Here is a 27,250-nt window from a genome sequence, read left to right as displayed (position 1 = left end):
CATTCGCATCAACATGGATGGACCTTGAGGGTATTATGTTAAGTGAAATAAGACAGACAGAGAAAGACGAACTCTATATGACTCCACCCATAGGTGGAAGTTAACATATAGATAAGGAGAACTGATCGGTGGTTACCAGGGGAAAGGGGAGGGTGGGGGGAGGGCACAAAGGGTGAAGTGGTGTACCCACAACATGACTAACAATAATGTACAACTGAAATTTCACACGGTTGTAAACTATCATAATCTTAATTTTAAAAAAATTAAAAAAAATGATGTTGAAAAATGATGCTTTGCATGCCAAATGTGAGGCTACTGCAGAAGATGGTGCATACTTTTACAAGCACAGTATTGGTTACTCATAACCATTCTATCAGATAAGTCTGGAATTATTCCCTTTTACATATATGAAAAGTGAGAAGAGAAGCTACTTGCCCAACTTCACACAGTGAGGAAGCAATGGAATCAGGATTCCAGACCAGACAGTCTAACACTAGACCCTTTACTTAGCTTGTTGTTAATGTGTCAAATCTTTATGTATCACCTATATCCAATAGATGACTTATCTTCCCGGAACAAATGCTTTCTTAGTACATAAAGAGAAGATTGTTCTTATCAGCCTTAAGCAGACGGACCAGAGTTATTTATTTGTCAGTACCTAAGAATACAATAATTAGCACGCAGCATCAATATTTTTGTATGAAAATTTCTGTATCACATCAAAAATATAAAGTAGGATGCAGACCACTAAGTTGTTAATGAATTATTAATTTATATTCTCTAAATGTTTCCCTAAGCATGTTGACAGTTTCCCAAAGTATCTATTAACACGTAATGACCTTCTTTTTTTTTGAGGAAGATTAGCCCTGAGCTAACATCTGCAACCACTCCTCTTTTTGCTGAGGAAGACTGGCACTGAGCTAACATCAGCACCCATCTTCCTCTACTTTATATGTGGGATGCCCGCCACAGCATGGCTTGACAAGCAGTGCATAGGTCCACATGCAGGATCTGAACCAGCAAATCCCAGGGCACTGTGATGAAACGTGCGAACTTAACTTCTGTGCCACCGGGCCAGCCCCCAATCCTCCTCGTTTTGCTGAGGAAGCGTGGCCCTGAGCTAACATCTGTGCCCATCCTCTTCTATTTTATATGTGGAATGCCTGCCACAGCATGGCTTGATAAGTGGCGCATGGGTCCACGCCTGGGATACAAACTGGCAAACCCCAGGCCACCGAAGCAGAGAGCGTGAATTTAACTGCTAGGCCAGCGGGCCAACCCCTGTAATGAGCATTTTTTGTGGTTGGATTTATATTTTCTCTTTAATATCTAATGAAAACATGCTTATTCCCTGAGTTAGCCAAAAAAACCTCTCTGGGGACCCACACCGCAGTTCAGATCACCTATCAGAGTCTTAAGACATGCTGCTCTCCTACAATGACTGTCTGTTACTCTTAAACAGCGGTCACCTCACATGGGTACACAACCACTTTATTAGCAAGCTAGAAGTACACTGGAGTAACGTATTAGTAGAATTATTTGCTAACCAATGCTCCAAAACACCAGAGATGTAAAAGCAGGTGCCTAGGAAAAGGCAACTTTTGCTAATGAACTCAGTCTTGAGAATAACTGCGTGGATTAGCGATTACAATCTGCATTATACATCAAGGGAACTGATACTCAAGGTATTAAATAAGTTGCCCAAGGTAATATATCCTACATATGGCCAAGCCGCATTTTAACCATGAACTATCTAACTGCAGTGAGTAGGCTGCAGGATCCTTAAACTAAGGTTGCTCACCAGTGAAATCATTTTCTCTCCAGAACTTGCTTTTCTTTCAGGATTCTCCTTCGCAGGGGATGGTAAATATCCAGGCACTTGTAAGTAATCTCTAGCATCTCTTCCTGTCCTCTCATAACTAAACGTTCACTGTTGACTCTAACTCCTTCATATATCTTAAACCCTCCTCCTCCACTTAAACTTCATCTCTACTGCTATAATTTAGACATTCATATTTTTTACAAGCCATTCCTCACCTGCCTTCTCTGTCTCCTTTGTTTAATCCATGCTCCACATAACTACGATGTATTCTTTCTAATATAGAAAAATGATCATATTTAAAATCATGCAATAGCCTTTGCCTACAGAATCATATTTTTTTTCTTGCATCCAAATGCATTCTGTTATATATCACCTGGTGTACGCTCTCCCTACTTTGGAACCATTGGCCCAAATTATTGCTTGATAAATCTACCAACTTTATTTGCTTCCTAAAATTATTGCACTATATGGCTATATTTTCGCATGTTGTGAAGGAATGCATCTGTACTTTTAAGAAGAATATCTATCGTTAATTAGAAAATATTTTTAACATCACAAAAATCTTTCTCTTGGGATAGATGTTATTACAAGGGAATCTTGTTTTTATAGTTAAAAATATGTACCACACTTAATAGGCAATTATATTTAAAGTGTGAAATCACCACTCCAATAAAATTTATGTGAGTACAGTCAAAACACATGCTAATTAGATCTTTCATGGGATGAGTCAGACAGATGTATATTGTGTTTTTCTTTTATAGTTTTACGATGTTTTATTTAACTTTTTATTATTACCTTGGTGAAAATAAAATAAAGTAGCTAAATTAAATTTTTAGAATTATTTTCAACTAATAAGGCCCTCACATATTAGAAAAATAAATACATGTAGAAACATAATTTTCATCACAGAACTTATTTGATAAATTAAACACAATTTACTTTTTCATATACAGTTTTATGTTTTAATAGATTTTTCTTTATTAGTTTCAGAATATATCTTAAGATGTGGAGCATAAATGGATACAATTAACAAAAGAATAACTTACGTGAAGCACTGAGGAGGGAATAAGGGATGAGCACATATCCAAAATCAATTCCTACAGAACTTGTGCAACCTACGTAAAATCCCTAAGTATCTTCTGTCCCGCATATAATATATATAATCAAATTATTGTATATGTGCTCTTACAATGGATATTTCCTTCAGTTGAAGGCAAGTCAAATATACCTTACAACACATGACAAGGTTTTTTGTCTCTTCATTTAACACATACACGTGTGTGTGCATGTATATGTAAGTGTGTGCACATGGGCGTAGTTCACAGAGTCTGAACCATCCTCAACAGTTAAGACAGAAGCAACAGTGGCCTCAGAGGCCTCCAGTTAGAACCACGCAAGACATAAAGTTGGATCCTTCATCTAAAGTTACTCAAAGGAAGAGACTGTCTACTCTGCTTAAGAATTCCCATAGTGTTCTGTACATCTTTGTGAAAAGATGGCCTTAACATTCTCCTCAGCTTGACTAAAGTTTAGACAGTGTTTTTCCTGACTATAGGCCTCTGAAGTCCCTTATCTTACAGCATTTACTTTAGGAAACTTTCAATTATAAATTCTTTCTCTTCCTTTTTGAAGTGTAAATCTTCTCCAAAACAGGAATGTCTTTCTTAAGGATCCAGGGGCCATCTCTTTGAAATATAATTATCAAGAAAGATAGTACCTTATCTCCCAGACTGTGGGAAGGTAGGAGCCTAACTTTGTTAAGCAACAATTAGCAAACACAGATGGCCTAATCACATTAACCAACTTCCCTATTAAGGGAGGTCCTCCCGTACTTCTCTATTACTTCACTGCACCATTTAAGATCCTCCCACCTTTTGTTTCAGTGGAGTTGAGTTCAGTCTGTCTTGCGTATTGCAATAGTCTTGACCTCTACTGCAATTTGATTCTGACTCCTAACGACCCTGTGTACAGCAGAGCAGAACCTTGTCTGGTCTTTTTTGCACCATCCTTTCACCTTCCAGCGCTGTATCAGGCAATGCGCTGCTGCTATTCATAGGGTTTTCAGGGCCAAGTTTTTCAGAAGTGGGTGACCAGGTCCTTCCTTCTAGTCTATTTTAGTCTGGAAGCTCTGCTGAAACCTGTCCACTATGGGTGACTCTGTTGGAATTTGAAATACAGGTGGCATAGCTTTCAGCATCACAAAAACATCCAGCTGCCACAGTATGATAACAGACGGGTGGTATGGTTCCCTGACCAGGAAATAAACCTGGGCCGCAGCAGTGAAAACGCAGAATCTTAACCACTAGACTACCAGGGCTAGCATACTAGACCTACTGCCATAGTCTGGAGTAAAGTCTTGCCATTTCTACAAGTTCCAGTGCAAGTTTTCTCTACAGTAAATATTCAATATTTGTAGCTGAAAGAGTATTTGACTGAATGCTTTTAGATCAATAACTAGTCAGTTCAGTCAATCGATTTATTCATGCAAATGGGGCCTTAAATAGTTAGATCTTTGGCTTCGCCGACTATATAAAAGGAATTGCACAGAGAGATTTAATAATAAACTTGCTTTGGGAGGGTGAACCACTTAAGTAATATACATGCATTTTTTTATCCTGAGAAAAAGAAATATGTAGTATTATATTTATGTATTAAACAAAAAGTAATTTTTTAAAGGAGCATACAAATTTAAAACATGATTTGTCGAATGTTTAAGTGTTTAACCTAAACAAAAGTGCTATAGAGCAATATTTTTCCATTGCTTTCAAAGTTCAAGACTTATTTTTTAAGAAATTAACAAATTGGTCTTTAGCTAAGGAGGTAAATAAACCTGTACTGCAAAAAGGAATGGAATAGTGCAAAATCTTTGAATTCAAATTTACCAATATAATTCAAATAAGTCCTTTTTAATATATTATTAAATGAAATAAGTCATAACAGTTTAATTGTTAAGGGGAAGTATCTATAATATTATTAGACTCTAAGTTTATATTTATATTCCACCTGCCTTACAGATGTGTGTTGAAATAAATGTTATATTGCTTTATTTTGTAGAAAATTTACTTTTCAGCATATATTCCTAAAAATATTTCCACCCCCAAGGCTCAAGAGAATAAAATAATTATTTAGATAAGGAGGTAGATGATCTATGGCTTTTTGAATCTTGATGCTGCCTATACTCATAATTTGTGGTTTTTTCTTACATAAAATATCTCTAGTTTTTCTGTGAATTATGCTCCTTTTTAAGTGTGGTGTTCTGTAAGTGATAGGATTTTGTGACTTGTAGCCCAATGTGTAAGTTTATTACCACAATGTCACAGAAGTAGACAAAACATTCAGTAGGCCCTATAATCCAAGATGGGAATTAAAAAAGTCACCTACATGTAAAAAGTATTTTAAAATATTCTATTCCTTTTGGCCATCTTAATTTTAGAAAAAAAATTAGAAACAGAGGAATGAGAATAAAAAATCTCTGGACAGCTCAGATGCAAAGCAAATGTGAAGTATTTGAGAAAAATCTTTAGAGAGCAACATAAGAAAATAAATGACTCTATAGTTAGATCAAAAATATTGGCAAGCACTCAGGACTTGGAAATTTTCCTGCTCAGTCTCTGAAATAACCCAATTTATCTGGACTATAACCCAGCCAGTAATTGGTAACCAAATGGGATGTCACAATCTGTGGTGGTCATGTGGTGATTGTGTACACGACCTTCATTAAAGGAATCAGCCCTCTGGTCTGAGTAAATTATTCCAGATCCTGGAGGAAGAAATCAACATAAGCTGAAAAGATTGCTTAAACGAAAAACACTGATGTTTCCAGAAATGCCTGAGATAATGTCAAAGATGGCAAAGAAGTCAGATCCCTTAATTTATTATGGTGCTAAAAATAAATAAGAAGTAACATAAAATGTGCTAAAAGAGAGTTTTAAAGATCATGTGTTTCTAACATTATTTATAAAAAATAATAGATGACTAACATTGATCACAATAAACTACGAGAGTTCTATTAAAATTATGTCCAACACCAAGGTTATCAATAACAAATTGTTGTTACATTTCAAGTCCTTAGACCTGTTCAAATTTAGTAAAAATTATTTCTAAATACATCAATTTATTTTGCTTTCGCATTGAAAGAAATATAAAGTTGGCTATTTAAGATAAAAATAATATGCTGTAATAAAGATTATCTGATTATGTGGATAAATACAATGTCATGTGGACCAGAAATTATAAAATATTTGGTCTATTTAAAATACTAATAGAAAATAAACCATAAACAGTCCCCTGAAAGTAAAGTTAAACATTGAAAATGAAATATTAACTTTAATTCTGGTAATATAAATTGATGTTGATGAGAAAACAAATTCACTTACAAACTATCTCCTTTTGTGTATAGTAAATCTCTTTCTAATTAACTAGGTATAGTAAACACTTCATGGTGCCACTAAGATATTCGTACTCATCAGCAAATAGATTGCCTAAAAAAGTCTAATAACAAGAGAATCACCCTCTTATGGGAAAATTTCAATGCATTATGTATGCACAAATGATCATTTGGATAAGACACTTTAATATGACTGAATTACCACCACGATAGCCAACAAATTTCATTTATGCCTCAATTATATCTTAATTTTAGAAATGAAAAATTTAAGTATAATCCATAAATTTTATAAATTTAATAGCCTACATGAAGTGATGTAAAAAGCACATTCCTCGTCATTCTTCCTTAGACAATTCACGTGAAAACCATCAAAGTCATCTCTAGTCTAGTCAAAAGTTACAAAGGGTTTCAGGGGTCAAATTCAACTCTGATTTTCCAGGTAAAACACAAGTAGATTTTTAAACACGAGTAACAGTTTTTGCTATATTCTTCAGGCATCATAAGGTCAGCTTGTACTAAATGACTGAAGACTGAAATTGATTCTGATGAGCTGATCTGATATATTGTATTTGAAGTCCTTTTGCTTAGGGGCTATCAGGAGAAAAGGTGTCAAGAGGTTTGACTTCTGGCAGCATCAGCCAAAATCTCTGTGCTTACACAAATGCCTGCCAGGCACAAAGACACAAGTATCATAAGGTTGAATAGTTCATGCTTTAAAATTGAAGACTGAATATTTCCCTTTTTTCATTGTACCACTTACAGTCTTAAAAGAACCGAAATGCTATGCTTCCTACATATATATATATATATAGATATTTTTTAATTTAAACTTCTGTGAAATAAAATAGGAAAGCTAAGGTAGTATTCCTGGACAATTGTGCAAAATCTGTTCTCTACAATGACCTTGCTAATCCAATGGGAGTTTGAGAAGTTGTGTTACTAAAATACATGCTATTATTTTCTACAGAGAAGGTCATAATTATAATCTACCTTACAGGGGTTGCAAAAACAGCTGTAAAATAGGAGTCACAGCCCATGACACAAAATAAAGTAACACTAAAATAGAGAGAAAGAATATGCATGGGAATGCTTGCCAATGTATCAGAACTATGCCTTGGAAAAGGATTACCAAAACTGGCATATAATTATGCATAAACAATGAAATCTGATATCCCGTTGATTCAGATCTATTGGAAACTATGTATCTTAAACGAAGTGGATCAGCAAGCACAATTTTTCGTTTGATTTACAAACAATATCCAAGCAACAATAATGACAACAAGAAGTCCTGAATTTTTGTAATTTTGATTTAGTTTCATAATAATAAACAAATAAGAATTAGCAGTTACCAATTACTATCTAACTACTCTGGGCCAAGGACTGAATACTGTATTTACATTTGTATCACATTTATTGTTTTTTTTTTTGAGGGAAACTCCTCAGCAAATCCTTAAGTGTATTGAATACAATGCAAGATTGCAATCTGGTTAAAATGTTAGAAATGTTGTATTCCCTTTACTGGAGAAGTTACTTAGCTAGCCTGATAATGCATCTATTAAGTGGTAGAGAAAGGATAAAAACAATGTTTTCCTGTCTTTTCAATTAGGTTTAATGTTACTCTTCCTGATTTTGCCACCTAGTTGTTTTCAGAAGACTCATTGGCCAAAGAATCACAATAACACATGAACCCCCTATATCCATAGGATCTATAGGAGGGGTATAGTAAAAAGATTAAGTAATATGTGAAAAAGTACTTTATTCATATAAAGTGTTAAATGAATAAAATATATATAATGTGCATGTATATCATTTCACGAAATAGCATTTCATTATTTTTGTGCATAAGCATTTTCCATTTATGCTATGTATGTATTTTCAATAGTATTAAATAGGTCATTCCAATGGGTAATAATGCCATTTACTGCATCTTCTTTATTTAATTCATTATAAGTTAAATAATACTTTTTTCTCCCTACTTTCCTTTCTACCTAAGTGCCTTGTTGTCTTCTTTCTTTCCTTTCTTTCTTGCTGTCTTTTTTTCCTTCCTGCCTTCTCCTCCATTATTTATTTAGACATTCATTTATTTAATACTAAATCTGCTAAAACAACATAACATTTTAACTGGGAGTCCAAATTTCAAAGCCAATCATCTGAATGTAAATTCTGAATGACTTTGGTCACTATGCCTTAGTTTCCCCTCTTTTAATTAGAAATGGCGATTCCAACCTTATAGTATTGCTGGGAATGGAATTAGTAAAGCACATACACTGACCAGACTCTGGTACACAATAAATGTAAGTGTCACATATTATTATTCCTTGTCAGATATTCTGATAGATATGTCACGATTAATAAAATAATGAATGGCCCCTGCTAATAACTCCTAATAACCTAAGGTCTATGGAAGCAAAGGCAGAGTCAGACATGAGAACAAATAACCATAATAATAACGTGGTATTTGCTTACCAATGTCACAAGATACTGCAGTAAGATAGAAGAGAAGATTTCCAATATAGTAGGGAAAGTTTCACATAAAATAAATATATTCGGGTCTATGTGATAGATTGCCACTATCTTATCTGATTCTGTTCAGTATCTTTACGCATTTAGGGCCAGAGCTAGAATTTGATGTTCTCCTATGTGACCTCCACAGAACACAGCCTAAAGCAAACGAGCAACACATTCAATGTTACGTTTGTACCCACTTGTTCACTCAGTAGAATTGTCAACAAAGTACATATAATCTCATAGTTAAACTAAAAATAACCACTGTAATTAAATAATTGATAGGACAAGACAACATGTTATGGACACACCTCTCAAAACTATGTCCCAAAGACAAAGACAAATGCCCTTAAGATAAAGATGCAACTTCCCCCGCGTTGGAATTTCCTTAAGGATAAGCAACTCCCTTAGCTAGAAATTGATTGCTGTGCTCACCTTGTGACTACCCAGCTCTAGACAACTGCCCTGCTGTCTGATGTGTCCATCAATCGCTGTGCCAACAGGGAAATCTCGTGACAGTCGTAAAGGGACATTCCTGTCATATGTGACTTATGATCTTTATTCCAAGAATGTATATAACCACTGTACACCCTACTTCTTTGATGCCCTTCCTTCTTTGGGAAAGGAAGGCCCTGGGCTAGTCCTCGGATCTGGCTCATAATAAACTCACCCCAAATTTGATTTATAGTTTAGTTATGGATTATTTGTGTCGACGCTGCTCACCTTCCCTTCAGGGAGAAGGTGTTTTAGAGCACAAGCTCTACCTCCTCCATTCATTGATCAATGAATAAAGTTTCTGCTCTGCTATTCTGAACCTTGTCTCATTCTATTGGATCGAGCAGCTCTGGGCAAAAGGACCCACTTGCAGGTTACGAGTCCCTTAGGGCTGGGTAACAGAAGGAGGAATTCACTTCTTTTTTCCTACCTTACTGTTTGAGCTAGGGCATCTCATCTTGTTGACTTCTGCCATTGGACTAAGCTTTGTACCAAAAACTCCCCTAGTTCTCAAGCCTTTGGACTTAGAATGAATTAAACCACTGGCTTTCACGAGTCTCCAGCTTGCAGACAGTAGATCATAGGACTTCTCAGCCTCCATAATTATGTGAGCCAATTCCTCATGATAAAGCTAGCTTGCTCATTCTCTCTCTCTAAATATACACATTTGTCTCTCTTTCTCTCTCTCTCTCTCTATATATATATGCATACATACATATATATGCAGGGTCTATATATGTAGACCCTGACTAATACAAAATTTGCAACAAGAGTGGTTCTAGAGGAATAGAACTTAAAGATAATTTTCCTGAATTGGTCCTGGGGTTTCTGGAATTGTCTCTCCAATCCGATTAGATTTAAAGACACTAATGACTATATTTCCAGTAATAAAGAGAGCACTGATAGTCCTTGGGATGAAGTATATACAGAAATATGCAAAATATCTGCATATTTTACAGGATACTTATAAGAAATTACTTTAAGCAACAAGGAGATGTATATGATACTTTTGAACATTTTTAGAAAAATGATGAATTTAATAACAGTTGTTGCTTCTAATGTCACTGGACAAAGTGGTGAAAAAAAAGGATGAGTTCAGGGACTTGAATTCCCACATCAAGCACTACATAAACGACCTAAGAGCTCCTGTGTGCCCTAATGGAGACCCTTATCTCTTGCAACCACAGGGCCGAACATTGATGAAAATCAAAAGCAGAACCTTATCTTACAAATGGCTGAATTAAAATGCAAGTTGAATTCCCAGCCTTGCAGGGTGTCTGCTGCTAAAGTAAGGACATTGAGAAAGAATGGGATGCTATAGGTTGGAATAGGGATGTGTGAGAAGACCCTAATGAAGCTGGGGATATTGAGCCCCTAATTTCTGATGTTTTCTTTGCTAGTGGAAGAAGTTTCTCCACCAGGAGTGGCAGCAGCCTACTGATTCCTAGTGATATCAGCCTTTCCACCTCTTTCTGAGGGGATTAACCCTGCATTGCCTGAAGAAATTGTAATAGCTTCCCCTGAGGCAGTTGCCACACAAGACAATCTTGATTCTCTTCAGTACGCACCCCCAACACCCCTTTTGCTTCTAGACCTGTAACTAGACTCATGTCCCAGCAGGCCTCTAAAGGTGAGGTACAAAGTGTGACTCACAAGGAGTTGTGCTACACGACAAAAGGACAACTTGAGTTTTCTAATTCGTACTGACAGAAATCTAGGGGACATGTGTGGGAATGGATATTAAGGGTGTGAGATGATGGTGGAAGGAACATAAAGTTGAAACAGGCTGGATTTATTGACATGAACTCACTTAGAAGAGATTGGGGATTTAATGCCACAGCTCTAACTGTTAGAGTTAGAAAGGGCTCTAACAGTTTAGTTGGTTGAAACACGAACGGAAAGGCAGACCACCGTGAGTGAATTGGAAATGCCAGATATGCCTTAATTTAATGTAGAGGAAGGGATTCAAAGACTTAGGAAAATTGAAATCTTACAGTGGAAAGGGTCCAGAAGATATGCTTTTCACTGATAACGGGAGGAATAAATTTGTGAAAGGAGCCCTGGCATCCTTGAAGAGTTCTGTGATCACTCTTCTCTATAGGACAGACCTTATAATAGGAACTGAAGTCACTGAAATGGAAAACCTAAATGCAATTGGGGTAATTGATTCCTGGGGTGTCAGTGGCCAAGTGGCAGCACTCAACTGCCAAAGACAAGGTGGACACGGCTACTGTAATGGACAGCAGAAGCAAAGCAGCAATCAGAATAATCTGGGTTATGCAGATTTATAAAATTGTTTCATTGATCATGGTGTTCCTAGAAGTGGAATAGAGAGGAAGCCTACTAAATTCTTACTTGATATATATAAGCATAAAAATAGGTCAAGTGAACAAAAGTCCAACCTGAATCAGAAAAACAGAGAGTCAGGGGACCTCAATAAATTCCTAGACTTGAGCCAGTTTACAGCCCCATTACCCCTTGAATGAAGGAGAGGCCAGGTCCCCTTAAGGAGGGACACTACTACAAAATTTTATGGTTAATCTTTCTCCTAGCCTTTCTCAAAGGGACCTACAGCCTTTTAATAAGATAACTGTACATTTGGGGAAAGGAAATAATCAGAACTTTCAGTTCACGGACCCACTGAAGCCACTGTAAGATGGATCTGAGCTAAAACTCCATTGATCACCTTACCTCCATAAGTCCCTACTCTGACTGGTGGGCCACAGTGACATTTTGGGTCTCCCGGAATTAATGTCAGTGGGTCCGTGAACCCATCTGTGGTTATTTCCCCAGTTCCAGAATGCATAATTTGCATAGACATACTTAGTAACTTGCAGAATTCCCACATTGGTTCCCTGAGCTGTGGAATAAAGGCGATTATTGTGGAAAAAGACAAGTGGAAACCATGAGAACTGCCTCTACCTAGGAAAGTAGTAAATCAAAAGCAATACTACATTCCCAGAGGGACTGCAGAGATTAGTGCCACCATCAAGGACTTGAAAGATGCAGGGGTGGTTATTTCCACCACATTCTCATTTGACTCTCCTGTTTGGCCTGTGCAGAAGACAGATGGATCTTGGAGAATGACAGTGATAAATTCAACCAGGCTATGACTCAAGTGGAGGTGCTGTAACAAATGTGGTTTCATTGTTTCAGCAGGTTAATACATCCCCTGGTGCCTGGTATGCAGCTTTTGATCTGTAAAATACTCTTTTCTCCATATCTTCCCATAAGGTCCATCAGAAACTATTTGTTTTCAGTTAGCAAGGCTGAAAACACCTTTACTCTCTTACCTCACAGGTATATCGGCTCTTCAGCCCTATGTGATAATTTAGTTCTCAGGTATCTTGATCTAGCTCTGCCGCTTGGGCCACATGATCCAGCAGCTCCAGTGGTGCTTAAAGTGTCAGTAGCAGATAGGGATGCTGTTTGGAGCCTTTGGAAGGCCCCTATAGGTGAATCGCAGGGCAGGCCTTTAGGATTTTAGAGCAATGCCCTTCCATCATCTGCAGATAACTACTCTCCTTTTTAAAAACAGCTCTTAACTCATACTGGAACTTAGCAGAGGCTGAACACTTAACCGTGGGTCACCAAGTTACCATGTAACCTGAGCTACCCATCATGAACTGGGTGTTATCTAACCAATCAATCAAGTTGAGCATGCGCTGAAACACTCCATCATCAAGTGGACGTGGTGTATACTTGATTGGGCCCAAGCGAGCCCTGCAGGTACAAATAAGTTATATGAGGAAGTGGCCCAAATGCCTACCATCTTGACTTCTGCTACACTGTTTTCTCTTTCCCAGTCTGTATCTATGGATTCATGGGGGATTCCCTGTCATCAGTTGACATAAGAAGAGAAGACTAGGGTCTCGTTTACAGATGGTTCAGTGCGATATGCAGGCACACTCAAAAGTGGACAGTTGAAGTACTACAACCCCTTTCTGGGACATCCCTGAGGGATAGTGAAAAAGAGAAAGCCTCCCAGTGGGCAGAACTTTGAGCAATGCACCTGATTGTTCATTTGTTGGGAAGGAGAAATAACCGGACATGTGATTATATACTGATTCATGGACTGTGGCCAATGGTTTGGCTGGATGGTCAGAGACTTGAAAGGACCATGATTAAAAAATTGATGATAAAAAAATTGGAGAGTTATGTGGATGGATCTCTCTGAATAATGGGAAAAAAACATGAAGATATGTATGTCTTCTGTGAATGTTCACCAAAGGGTGAACTCAGCAGAAGAGAACTTTGTCAAGAAGGCAAGATGATAATTCTATAGATATTAGTAAAATCCTTCCCCAGCCACCTTTGTCATCCTCCACTGGGCTCATGAACAAAGTGACCACAGTGGCAGGAATAGAGGTTATACATGTGCTCAGCAACATGAATGTCCACTCACCAAGGCCTTCCTGGCTATGGCCACAGCTGAGGGTCCAATCTGTCAGCAAAAGATACCAATGCTGAGCCACTCATATGGCACTATTCCTTGTGGTGATCCGCCAGCTATCTGGTGGCAGGTTGGTTACATTGGACCACTTTCATCATGGAAGGGGCAATGTTTTGTTTTTATTAGAATAGCCACTTACACTGGATAAAAATTTCCCTTCTCTATGTGTAATGCTTCTGCCAAAACTACTATCAAAGAACTTACAGAATTGCCTTATCCACCATCATGGTATTCCCCATATCATTGCTTATGATCAAAAAAATCCAAAACACAAAAGAAGCAAAAAAAAAAAAATATGGCAACGGGCCCATACTCATGGAATTCACTGGTCTTACCATGTTCCTCACCATCCTGAAGCAGTTGGCTTGACAGCATGATGGGATGGCTTTTGGAGACTCAGATACAGCATCACCTAGGTGACAATATCTTGCAGGGCTGGGGCAAAGTTCTCCAGAAGACTGTATATGCTCTAAACCACTGTCCAATACATGCTGCTTGTTCTGCCAGAGCTGCAATTTATGGGTCCAAGAATCAAGGGGTGGAAATGAAGTGGCACCACTCATTATTAACCCTAGTAACCCACTAGCAGAATTTTTACTTCCAGTTTCCATGATCTTGTACTCTGAAGGCCTAGAAGTCTTAGTTCCAGAGGAAGAAATGCTTCCATCAGGAGACACAAAAATGATTTCATTGAACTAGAAATTAAATCTGTCCTTTGGCCCCCTTGAGTCCTCATGACTCTGAATCAATAGGCACAAAAGGGAGTCACAGTGTTGGCTGGGGTAGTTGGTCCTGACTATGAAGGGAAAATTGGATCACTACTCCACAATGGAGGTAGGGAAGAATATGTCTGGAATATAAATGATTGCTTAGCATGTGTCTTAGTATCAAAATGCCCTGTAATCAAGGTCAATGAAAACCACAACAACTCAATTCAGGTAGGACTATTAATGACCCAGACCCTTCAGAAATGAAGATTTGGGTCACCCCCACAGGAAAAGAACAATGACCAGCTGAGGTGCTTGCTGAAGGCAAAGGGAATACAGAATGGATAATGTAAGAAGGTAGCTATACCAGCTATGACCACATGACCTGTTACAGAAACAAGAACTGTAATTGTCATGAGCATTTCCTCCTTGTTTTGCTATGAATATGTTTATGTGTATCTATCTCTCTGTCTATGTCTATCTATCTAATCTATTATATCTATCTATCTTTGCTTTCTTTCCTGTCTTATTCTCTTATAATATAGCACAAAATGGATTGCTTTTATATCATAGTATTTAGGTTACAGGATATCAGGGAGAAGAGCAAACATTATTCAATAACTTTTACCTTCTTTTCTTGGGAGGGAGTTAGTGTGTTTTTGGCTGTATGCAGAATAGTTGTTATGTTAGGTGGAATTATGACCTTGTCATTGTCTTTGCTTGGAGATTAAGTATGATTTAAGATTCAAATGGGTGTCAGGTTGACAAGGGGTAAACTTGAGATGGTTAATTTTATGTGTCATCTTGAATGGCCACGGGTTACCCAGATTACATATTATTTCTGAGTGTGTCTGTCAGGATGTTTCCAGATGAGATTGGGTTTGAATCACTGGGCTCAGTAAAGTTGAGATTATTATAAATGGGTCTGTTTTCTGAATTTGTCTTTCTGATAGTTCATTGTTAGTATATAGAAGCAGAACTAATTTCTGTATATGGATTTTGTATCCTGCAGTTTTGCTGAATTCATTTGTTAGTTCTAACAGCTCTTTTGAGGAGTCTTTAGGATTTTCTATGTGTGATAGCATGTTATCTGCAAATGGAGACAACTTTACTTCTTCCTTTCTGATTTGGATGCCTGTTATTTGTTTTTCTTGCCTGATTGCTCTGGCAAAGATTTCCAGTATTGCACTGAATAAAAGTGGTGAGAGTGGGTATTCTTCTCTTGTTCCTGATCTTAGAGTAAAAGTTTCAACTTTTCACTGTTGAGTATGATGTTAGCTGCTGGCTCATGGTGTGTGCCCTTTGTTAGGTTGAGGTACATTCCCCCTATATCCTTTAGATAAATATAAATTTCACACAGAAGCGTTCCATTCCCTGAGTAGGTTAGGCCCTTGTGTTTATGTTTAGTGTTTCCAGAACACCTTCTAAATATATGCCTATCTTCTGTCTTTATTATTAAATCATAACTGAAATGAGTCATTATCTAGCTATTACTGTATGCTTAGAGTCTCCTCTTCTCTGTATTATTGCATTATTTAATGTGTTATTGGATAGATGAGTGATAGATAAAATCATGTGATTGAATAACATTGCCAGAAAGAGTGAATTAAATGAGAAAACCAGTGAGATGGAAGTGGGATCCCAGGAAACTTCAGAGTTTAAGAGAAATGTAAAGCCAGTGAAAGAGACAGGGGAAAAAATAGAGAAAATAAAGGAGTTAGGGGAGACTACTACAAATACCTGCTCTTTCTTCTTTCAGTTCCTTCATCTCACTTGTTCTGGTAAGTCGAGAAACATTGATATTAGTAACAAGTGCTAGACACAATTCTAAACCTTTTCTAGCATTATCATATTTAAACTTCATATGACACTGGAGGATAGGTACTATTTCCACCTCCACTAAGGCAGAGAGAGGCTCAGCAACTGTCCTAAGTGGTAATTAAGTGGCTGAAATAGGATTTAAACCCTAAATCTACTCTCTTATTCTCTTGTATACTGCTTCTTCTACTACTATTTACAAAATGTTAATCCTACAAGCTGTGCTGTTTTCATCTTAAATTGTGTGTATGCACACACATCACCCCCCCACACACACACACAATTAACTGGTGGCAGCCATATGTACATCTTAAGCATTCCAATTTTCATGGCATAAATCAAATTTAAACATGGGCTTTTATTTTTGAATAATGTAAATAAGGACTCTACAAGATAGTGAGATGCTATTGCGTCCCAATATAAAGGCTAAAATTATATTTGCATATAATTTATATTTGTTTGAGTAGATTACTACAGCTTTTATCACATCATATTTAATTTTATTGTTGATAACATTTATATCCTTAATAAATGTAAAAAAAGGTTTGTATCCTAAACATAAAAACCTATATCCCCTGTAAATTCACAGAAATAGGGAAGAAATTGAGGTCACAGTAAAGTCCTTAAAATGATTTTCTGGCCTTCACTTGGAAAATACCCGGGCATTGTGATGCTTAAATAACGAGAAGCAGATAAATGAATAAATGATATCAAAAATTAGACAATACATGTCCTCTGTGTTTCTTGTAAGGAAATTTTATATGTTGTTATTATATAAGTTAAAAAAATGTGATTAATGCTAATTTTCCTATATTTCTACAGTAGAATGACTATTCAAGAATTAAACTAGTATTCTTTTGGTAACAAAAAAGAAATAATATTTCCTAAGTCCCAGTTGTTCACTGCTCTAAGTGGCTTAATAATAAGCCAATACAATTTCTTTTATTTTTTTGTGCTCATGTGGTTTTTCACAGAGGACTTCCTGCTTTTAAAATAATTCCATTTCTGTGACTCTATTCAATATCGCAATTTTCTATTTTCATGTTAGATTATTTTTAAATAATGCACAGTGGCAAAAAAAAAAAAAAAAGGAAATAGTCTCACGGCTTTGGGAAGGGATTTCCCAAGTCATTAAATTATTAGATCATTAAATATTTTTTTATTTATAAAAAACAGATGCATAAGTCATCTGCTAACATCCTATGTTAATCCCTGGGATATTTTGACTTTCTTATAGCTAACTGGAATCTTATTTTCAGATGGTTAGGCACTAAGAGATTTAAGGAGGGGGCGCCATTTATTGTAACTTGTTACCAGGCCCACAATTAACCCACACTAGTTCATCAGTTGTTGATAACATATTAGTTATTATAAAGAAATAAAATAATTCTACCACCCAACATTCTGAAGTTATTAATATGGAGGGGTTATGAAGAACCATAGTATATAAAATCATCAACACATTAAAATATTTTAAAACCAAGACAGTATATTTTTCAAATAAAAATTATGATATAGAGAAATGGTACAATAAAAATGTGTACAAACACTCTTCTTTTAATTTTCTTTTTTATTTATATTTTTGTGAGGAAGATTCACTCTGAGCTAACATCTGTCGCTAATTTTTTTTTTTTTTTTTTTGCTTGAGGAAGATTAGCCCTGAGTTAACATTTGTGCCAATCTTCCTTTATTTTTTGTATGTGGGACGCCTCCACAGCATGGCTGATAAGTGGAGTAGATCCACACCTGGGATTACAGCCTGTGAACCCGGGGCCCTGAAGCAGAGCATGCAGAACTTTAACCACTAGGCCATGGGGTGAGCCCCACACTATCTTTTTAAATACTTAGATTTTTAGGAAAAGTATCAGGACTAAAACATTTTATACGGTTTGGTAAATTCTGTATTGTGGTTACGTATATCTCCTTATGTCAACTTTGCAATGCCTGGAACACCATATTTCACAATATTCAACTTATTTTAAAAAGGTGAAAGGCTAGTAGACGTAGCACAGGCTCAAAAGACAGGCAAAACAGGGCTTGAATCCCTGCCCTGTTTTAGCCAAATACTGGTTAACAGTGCAAAGTGTAAGCACCTTGTGACATATTCACACAGTGTAATCCTACATAGCAATAAAATGAACAAACTATAGCTTCAAGCAATATGTGTTATAAATATTCTAGAATGTTGAACACAAAGAATTCAATTATTTCATTTATATATGGTTAAAAGAGGTAAAATTAAACTCATTTTCAGAAGTCACGATCATGGGTAACTCTTGAAGTTGCTACTGATTGAGTAGTGAGTTGGCACGAGAGGAAATTTGGAAGGTTCAGCGACATGGTATACATCAAATTGTATACTGCCAATTTGTTTATTTTCTTATGTAAATTATACCATAATAAAGCATTCATTTAAAAATGTTATGAAAATTGCATAAAATTGGAAATTTGTTATAAGTATATTGTTAAACATTCTGAAATTTAAATTCTGATGGCCTGGATTAATATAATGACCATGAGTGAGATAACCTTGTCAACTTGTCTTCATCGTGATTTTTATAAAACTGAAACATTTAGTATAAAATAAAGCATATACAGATGTTCTACATAGTGATAGTAAAAGTTAAATGATCAAAGAACCGTGGTGCCAAGACACGGCTTAGACACAGGTGAAGGAGTTAGGAAACTAACCTCAAGATCCATTGCTTAATTTTCAACAGTATCTCTTAATGCTTTAGAATATTTAGGTTCACTTAATTTTGGTAAGAAAGAGCGACATTGGATAAAGGACGGTTATTTGACTAAGCTTGATTCAATAACAAAGTCATCTTTAATATGTTTTTTAATCTAGAGATAGTTTATAACTCATGCACTATTCTCCTGACAGGGACAGAAGAATCTTATTGAATATTCCTGTTCTGTAGAAACAATGATGTGACATGTGCTCTTATAATATAGAAGAAAAACAATGAGTTATTTAATACAATTTTCATCCATGTTCCAGAAGATAAACATCATTACCCAAAAGACAATAAACTAGATAGAAAAAAATGCTGGACTCTGATCTCCTTTAGCATGAATGACTTTAGGTCATTCTCTTTTTTTTTCATATTTAATATGGAGGATGAAGTGCCTAAATTCAGACTTGATTTACTCAGTCTTCCCCTAGGATAGAAATTTGCACTGTAGTATTTTAAATTAAACCGGCTTAGTTAATCCACAGCTATTGAAATGCAAGAACGTTTCTCTTCTATCTATTTAGCTTACATAAAGGGATTGGATTTTATAAAATAATTAAATTGAAAAGAAAAAATAAATAGAAAGGGAGAAATGAAAAATTGACCTTTGATTGATGGAAGCTTCTAGCATCCTGCAAAAAGTGTCCAATAATTACATACATTTACACTACTAGTTAGCAATAGATGTGTTCTCTTTTAACAAAGCCTTCTTAGAAATGCCATTCTTTTAACAATAATCAGAACTGACAGCCTGGTCCACCTTTTATGATAATGTGGCATGCAGACTTGTTAATCTGACCCATTGAAATAAATGAAAAACGTACTTGTGCCCCAGTCTAATTGTTGGCAGGAGCATTTTAGCAGGCTTTAATTTTCACTTCACTGTAACATCTCCTCTCAATCCAACGTAAACGTTAACCAGAGCTGGCACTATTAATAGCATGCTAGGATCTGGGGTAGGGGCAAAGGAGTGTACTTGGAGTGAACCAGAACATGACCTTCATTGTTAATGAAATGCAGCAGTTCTGTGGAAAGGCAAAAGCACAAAATGAATACAATAATTGTTTCAGTAGGAACCTGCATAATGCAAAAAGCTACAAATATAAAATATGTCACCCAAAAAAGCACTCTTTGGATTCATATTTCAAGGTTATAGGAGCTCTGATTGCCCTTTAAATTACCAGTAGACAATATAAGAGAAAGTAATACATCTTGATATATAATTAATAATATTTAAAAGCATTAACTCACAGACTTGAAGCTAATAGGTGGCATAAAAATAAAAATAATAAAACTGCTATATACAGAGAATAAGTATTATTTTTTATTCCTATGTTACTTTGTGCATACATAAAAATTTCAATATCATTTAGTATCTTGTGCTTCTTCCTATTTACATTATATAAATTATCTTTCAACTCAATGTATTTCGGCACAGCTCTCTACAGATTAGGTGTAGTAGTGGCTATAAAGATGAACAGGAGCATGGTAGTGTTGCTGTGCGGTTTTTTACATGCAATTTTAAGCAAATTTTCTAAGCATTTTTTGTTTCCTTTTGCTTTGTTTTGTTTTAAGAAATAGAACCTGTTACATCTTTGGACAATTTTCCCAACTATTTACTAGTACAGAATATAAACATAAGTGGTGATTCTGAACCATTTCTTGAAGCTTTGTTCCTACTTGTAGGTTAATTTGCTTTTTATAGAGTTCAACACACTGAACTTGGGAGTTTAGGAGACAACACTATTCCAAAATAAAAAGTTGTATCATGTAATATATCTCAAACCCTTTTTTCCAATTTCTAATGCATTTGTATACCTATAAAATGATAAATTTGTCAAAGCACCCTGGAGTGGTGACGCATTATTGCTAAAGATCATAGAGAAGTTAAATAGGATGCATAGTCTTGCATTATAACATGATTGTCATGATAACAAGAAAAAATAGTGGAGGAACATATGAGAAACAATTCACATACCATACAGTCACCCATTTAAAGTGTACAATTTAATGACTGTTAGTATATTCACAGGACTGTGCAACAATCACTACAATCTAATTTTAGAACATTTTCAACACCCGATAAAGAAGCCCCACACCCATTAATAGTCACTCTCCATCCTTCTCCTTACTTCTCCTGCCCAGTCAACTACTAATTTACTTTCTGCATTTATAGATTTGACAGTTCTGGACATTTTATATAAATGCAACTATACAATATACGGCCTTTTGTATCCGGCTTCTTTCACCTAGTGTGTTTTCAAGGTTCATCCATCCATGTTGTAGCATATATTGGTATTTCATTTCTTTTTCTAACAGAACAATATTCCATTGTATTATACCAAATTTGTTCATCTATTCATCAGTTGATAGGTATTTGGAATGTTTGAAAGTTTTTGCTATTATGAGTAATGTTGCTATGAACATTTGTGTACAAGTTTTGTCTAAACCTATGTTATTATTTCTCTTGAATATATACCTAGGAGATGTATTGCTGGGCCATTTGGTAACTCTGTGTTTAAGTTGATTAGATTCTGAGGAATGCTCTATAGCCTAATAAAAATCAGAAACACTAGAACAGTTTATAGATGCCCCCAGGAAGGAAAAAGACAGCTGCTTCACTGCCCTCTTACTTGGCTATAGTGTTATGGGAAATGTGCAGGACAGTGAAAACTAGGGTGCAATAATGCCTGGAAGATTTGGGGTTCATAGTTAGGGGAACTCTGAAGTTAGATATTCAGTGCCACTCTTGTGCTGAGCCATCATTCTCTTTATCATCAAACAATTAAGATTTCCATCCCCAGAGTCACATCAGCTTGTATACCAAAGGATCTGACTTGAATTTCTGGAATAAGCTCCCCACAAATTGGTCCCTCGTCCAGAGATCAGAGTCTCCAAAGTAAAACCAGGACATATGGTTGGACATATGGCCTAACAGCGGGATAGAATATTTAAAATCATATTTTCCTAAAAATTTAGAGACATAGTGCTTCCTGTATTTTCAGTCTTATCTCTGTCCGGCCCTCTCAATGAACAGGTGCTTGTCACTGTACTCTGTTCACTCTTAGACATTGTTTAAGTTGTGTCTATTGCTTGGGAAGTGAATCCCTATTATAAATAATTTTCAAGCTTTGCCCACTTTTCATATAAAATCTCACTCTTCCAAAAGGCTTCCTAAAATCTATTATTTGTTCTTCCTCTCTAGAGTCTTGTTTATTCTACTGTAATATTTCTCTGCCTGTGTATTTTTGACTTATCTAGTAGATCACTAGCTTCTAGAGGACAAGTGAAATATTTCATGAGTTTGCATCTTTGATAAGCCTAGGTGAGTACTTTTCGCCTATGTGGATATTCAGTAGGTATGTAGAGTCTAAATCCCTATGTGATGCTCTGTGTTCAAAGGGTAATAGCCAGGAATACACTATCTTGTGCACATCAAATGTTGATACACAACTTGCATGAACCCTCCCTGGGGGCATCTCTGGGAGGCAGCAGATGGAAGAGAGACATAAACTCAAATATCACCTTTCAGGTTTGGGCAAAGATAAATATGATTTATCCTGAGGAACATGCACCCACAGAAATCTTCATGATTTTTCAGAGGTAAAAATACTGAATTTTAATAAGCTTTATACCAGCTCTTCAGGTTATCAACACTGATTCTCTTGCCTTGATGCAATTTTAAATATCTGAGCAGGATATATAAATTCTTCAAGTAAACATGGACTATCAGTGAAAACAAAAATCACAGCGAAAAACGTAATAATGTAACCCAGATTTCATTTCAGTCATAGCTCAAAACATTCCAATTATTTCTTCAATTAAGAAAACCTGTGAAAAATATTACATAAAAGGAGATAGTCCTAAACCTATAAATTTTAATCTACCCTGCTAATGAATTTTGGTAGAAAAATATCCAATTGACAAAACTTGAAAATCTCATAGAAGCTTTATTTTATCTATGGCTTTTAGGTAAATTATATAGGAAAAAATTTAGATATATCGAATTGGTTGGAATCATAGCATATGTCTCTACTTTGGACACTAGTAAATAAGAGTCTTTTTGTTTGTTTTTGTAGAGGCTTAGATTAGGTTATGTAAGTGAATTTTAGGTTGTCAACAGCCTTAAATCAAACATTTGAGATATTTTTTTTTTCTTCCTTGGTTAGTCATTGCAGCTTATGAAGGACTTGTCCGCAGGCAATTTTTGGAAGAGATATAAAGACATGCCTGCAAATACCAGGCAGTAAGCAAAAGTGCATTGCTCTAGATAAATGTACTGGGCAATCTGGATTTAAGCAAAATAGAAGCCATATGGATCTCTGAAACCAAAATGCACTATATGTGGATAGAAAATTCCATAGCACACTCAAAAGCCTTATAAAGCTCAGTAAAGGAGCAATCCTGGGAATCGTGGCTCTGAGTACAGTCTATGGCAGCTTGAGTCGCCCCATCCTCAGTGCATGTGCGGAAGCAGTGGTACCTCAGCGGACGCTGCCAGTGGGCTGCAGAGGCCCGAGTCATCAGATTTAACTGAAACAAGAGTTCAATTGTATGGAAAAGAGAATCTTCCTGTATACCTATCATTTAGACTTCAAAGAGCAGAATAGTAATTTACTACTTGCATTAGGCTTTTCAGCCTTGTCTACAGAGAATGACTTTTATACAGTAAGGCAGCTGGATTTCAGGCATGCTACATAATACTAAAGAGATCCTGGTTTTAAATTATAATTTTCAGCCTGAGGTTTGATACTTCAAATTTCATTTTGCATTCGGGGCTAAAGAGGAAACTGTGGAAGAACTAAGCTGGAATTCATTAAGTTAATCCACATGCCCAAGATTTAAAAAGTAATACAATAACTTTAGATGTTCAAGTTACATTTAGTTGGCTGTCCAGGAATTTTCTGCACCTTGAGAGAATATGTTTGATAAATTTGTGGAATTGAGATCATAAAAGAAAGCAAGCAAAAAAGAGGCCCATGACAGGAAGGCAGATAGGATGATGATAGATTCAATCCATGCTGTAGTAAGATGGCAACATCTCCTGGGTGGGATTATTGAAGTCAAAAAAGTGAAGGTGCACACGATTTGTTTGAACAATGGATGAATTTAGCAGACTCAGAACATACTGACTCTGAAATCTTAGAAAAACAAGAAGAGTCTGGACAGAAACATAAGGATGGTAAAAGGAGCAAGTAGTTAGATCCAGGAACATGTTACCCATGGCTTTTCTAAAAGGAGAAGAGAACCAGTAGGAAAATAAAACAATAGAAGTTATCTTCCATTATTGCATAAAAAATATCAGGTGGAAATGCCACTCAAGATCTAAAGCATTCAAAATCTAAGAAGTGATAGTCACTTAAATAACTCATGATAGACCTATAGCCCTCACTATGTTCTCAGTACAAACTCTCTGAAGCATTAGCAGATGTTTAAGTTTGGAATCTTCTGAGAGAGATGTTACAACCAAAATAGGAGTAAAACCTTCCCCATGAGATAGGATTTACAGGTCTGAACAATTCCACAGTAACAAGGCAGTATAATGAGCCTCTTGTGGCAAGGCACTGGAAATGTTAGTCCACAAGAAAGGATGGAGGCTTGGTCGCTGCAAAGAATCCACATTCCCTGTAGCATTGGAGAGCCAGAAACATAAGGCTTAAGGAAAAGAAAAAGGTACTGGATTCAGTTTTATTCATTACTTCTGATTTGGCTATTTGATTTGCTTCCTGACTGAATGACTCAAGCCACAATTCAACTGTTTCCTCAGTCATGGAGCCAGATCCCAGTTGCCACTGCCCTCGATACAGACTTTGGTGACTGCTTTTATTCTCTGATTTCATGAGCGTGCTCCAATAACATGTTTTGCCACACACACACTGCCCACTGAGGCACCACATACAATTCAGCATGCATGCATACACAGCCTGAAAGTCAGTGCCTATGCGGCAAGCTTTGACCGGTGTATATAAGGGTCAATGGATAAGTTCAGATAAATTCTTACCCCTTTGCCCCCACAGATAGACTATTTGCAGATGGAATAGCTTCATATGGTTTCACTACAGATGTCCTGTGAGATCAAACAACTAGTTTGTTGTAAAGTGTGACAGCCAGCTTGGTAGAGCACTGCATCTCTGGCTCTCCAACATTCTCTTTCTCTCGTCCTTATTTACTATCCCTCAGTTCCTGAGGATGTGCTCTCCATAAAACATTAGCATGTAAGCCTTTCGAAGGCTCTGCTTTTAAGATAAACTCAGTTAAGACAGGAAATTAAAAGAGGTTTAATATGCTGGATGAGAAAGAAAAGTGCATAAATTAAGACTTGCTAAAGCTGGTTTTACCGTATATTTCCAAACTTCAAGAGAAGGTGGTCATGTCTCAAAAGCCATCATCTGAGAAAGAAGAGTGTTCATAAGCAATTACTCTTCTCCCAGATAAGGCAAATACGGTGCCATAATTAATCTCTTGGTCAGAGTCTTCTTTTGGTTGAAACTAATTTCAAAGTTCATAGATATGGGGAACTGGCATAGATTAATTAGCATCCTAGAGTGGTTGAAACAAAGTATATTTTTATGCTCTAGCCTCATTCAGATAGCATTGAGATTCTGTTTTGGTCTTTGTCAAATCTAAATCCTAGGTTCTGAAAACATAATTCTGACTAGAATACCTTCATCTGGGTTCTAGAAATGAACTTCTTTACAAAACTTGTTGGAGAGAAATACAGACTGTGATAATCTTTGGACTCTCAAAAAGAGAGGCACATCAGACTTGGTATTGATCTAATTGAGATTCTCAGTTTGTGAGAGAACCATACCAACCCTGTGGAAAACAGATGCCCAGGCTGCAGCTGCTGAAAGAAGCCGCATTACAAGCGAGCTCTGATGTCCCCGAGGGCTCATGCTGAGCAAGATAAGGAATGGAGACAATTCTATTTTCTTTGGATTTGAAGGGGCTAGATAATTGATTTTGGGGGGTTTTAATTCCTTTGGACTTTAGTGTCTATGGATTTTAACTTACATGGGGATTTAGTTTTCTGATTAAATTTCTTTAATGGCTTCCCCAGGCTTCAAATAAGAATGAGATTTGTAATTGTATTGAGGTCTCTCTATGTTCTTGGCATTTTTCGGAGTATCTTTCTAACATTAAATAATCTCAATATAGAACTTTGGATGAAATATAGTTCACAACAGGGCTGGGCATAATTTGGGAATTCTAAGAGAATTGGAATAGATTTTCAGATTTGGAGGAAGTAGTCTTAGAGTTAAAGCTATCTTTTTCTGAGCAATTTCAGAATCTTCTAGAGACAAAATCTACACTAACCATCAATACATCAGTAACACTGCTTGATATTGGGTTTGTGATTTCATGAAGTCTAGTAACCGCCTCAATTAATTCCAAGAAGGATGCTCACACTGCAAGTTGAAGATAGGTTTAATCATTTAGTTAAATGGTTTAAAAGTAATGTTTAAAAAAAATCTAGATGGAGAGGTGGGAGCTCTCTGCTCCTATTCTCTAGTAATTTTCCCTTCACGTCAAGCTTTGAAAGTGCCTGGATGGTTAGTCCATGTGGAATCCTCCTGCTGTGGTTGAGATCACAGGGTCTGTGGTGCGCAGACCACTTGCCAGATGGGCTGTATGCTGTCATCTGTAGATTACTTGCCAGCCCTGTTCTTTCCAGAATGACCAGACAATAGCCAAAGTCTTTGCAACATCTCTACCTGACCTTGTTTCTGTTTTTTTCAGATAAATTCACTCAAGACTCAGAGCCCTAAAATAAAACTGAAAGCATTTTTCTCAAAGTGTCTCCTGATACTTCCAAATTTTATTACACCACACTAAAATTCTGTTTTTGTTTGTTTGTTTGTTTTTGAGAAAGATTATCCCTGAGCTAACTACTGCCAATCCTCCTCTTTTTGCTGAGGAAGGCTGGCCCTGAGTTAACATCCGTGCCCATCTTCCTCTACTTTATGTGTGGGATGCTTACCACAGCACTGCTTTTGCCAAACGGTGCCATGTCTGCACCCGGGATCCGAACCAGCGTACCCCGGGCCAGCCAGAAGTGGAACGTGCGAACTTAACCACTGCACCACCGGGCCAGCCCCCCGCACTAAAATTCTTATAAAAAATATCTGGTACCTAAGAAACGCATATGTAATGAGGAAGTTGTGTTAGATATGCATTGGAGGCACTATGACTCAATAGTTTTCCATGCCATTTTGAAGAACAATTTAAAGCATGTTAATCTTAGAACACCAACACCATCAGTCTACTAGAGGGCACACGATTTTGTGTGCTTTTTAGCTATTTATTTTCATACTTCCAGAAGAC

At 36.6% G+C, this 27,250-nt stretch overlaps 1 protein-coding gene across 4 annotated transcripts in view; it reads right to left on the bottom strand.

The window, feature by feature from the left end:
* FSTL5 (follistatin like 5) overlaps positions 1-27,250 on the bottom strand; it is a 718,252-nt gene that overhangs the window by 548,011 nt on the left and 142,991 nt on the right. The gene's annotated exons all lie outside the window — the stretch shown is intronic.

Source organism: Equus przewalskii, chromosome 2 (genome assembly GCF_037783145.1).
Source record: "Equus przewalskii isolate Varuska chromosome 2, EquPr2, whole genome shotgun sequence".
Lineage (NCBI taxonomy): Eukaryota > Metazoa > Chordata > Mammalia > Perissodactyla > Equidae > Equus > Equus przewalskii.
This window is presented reverse-complemented; position numbering and strand designations above follow the sequence as displayed.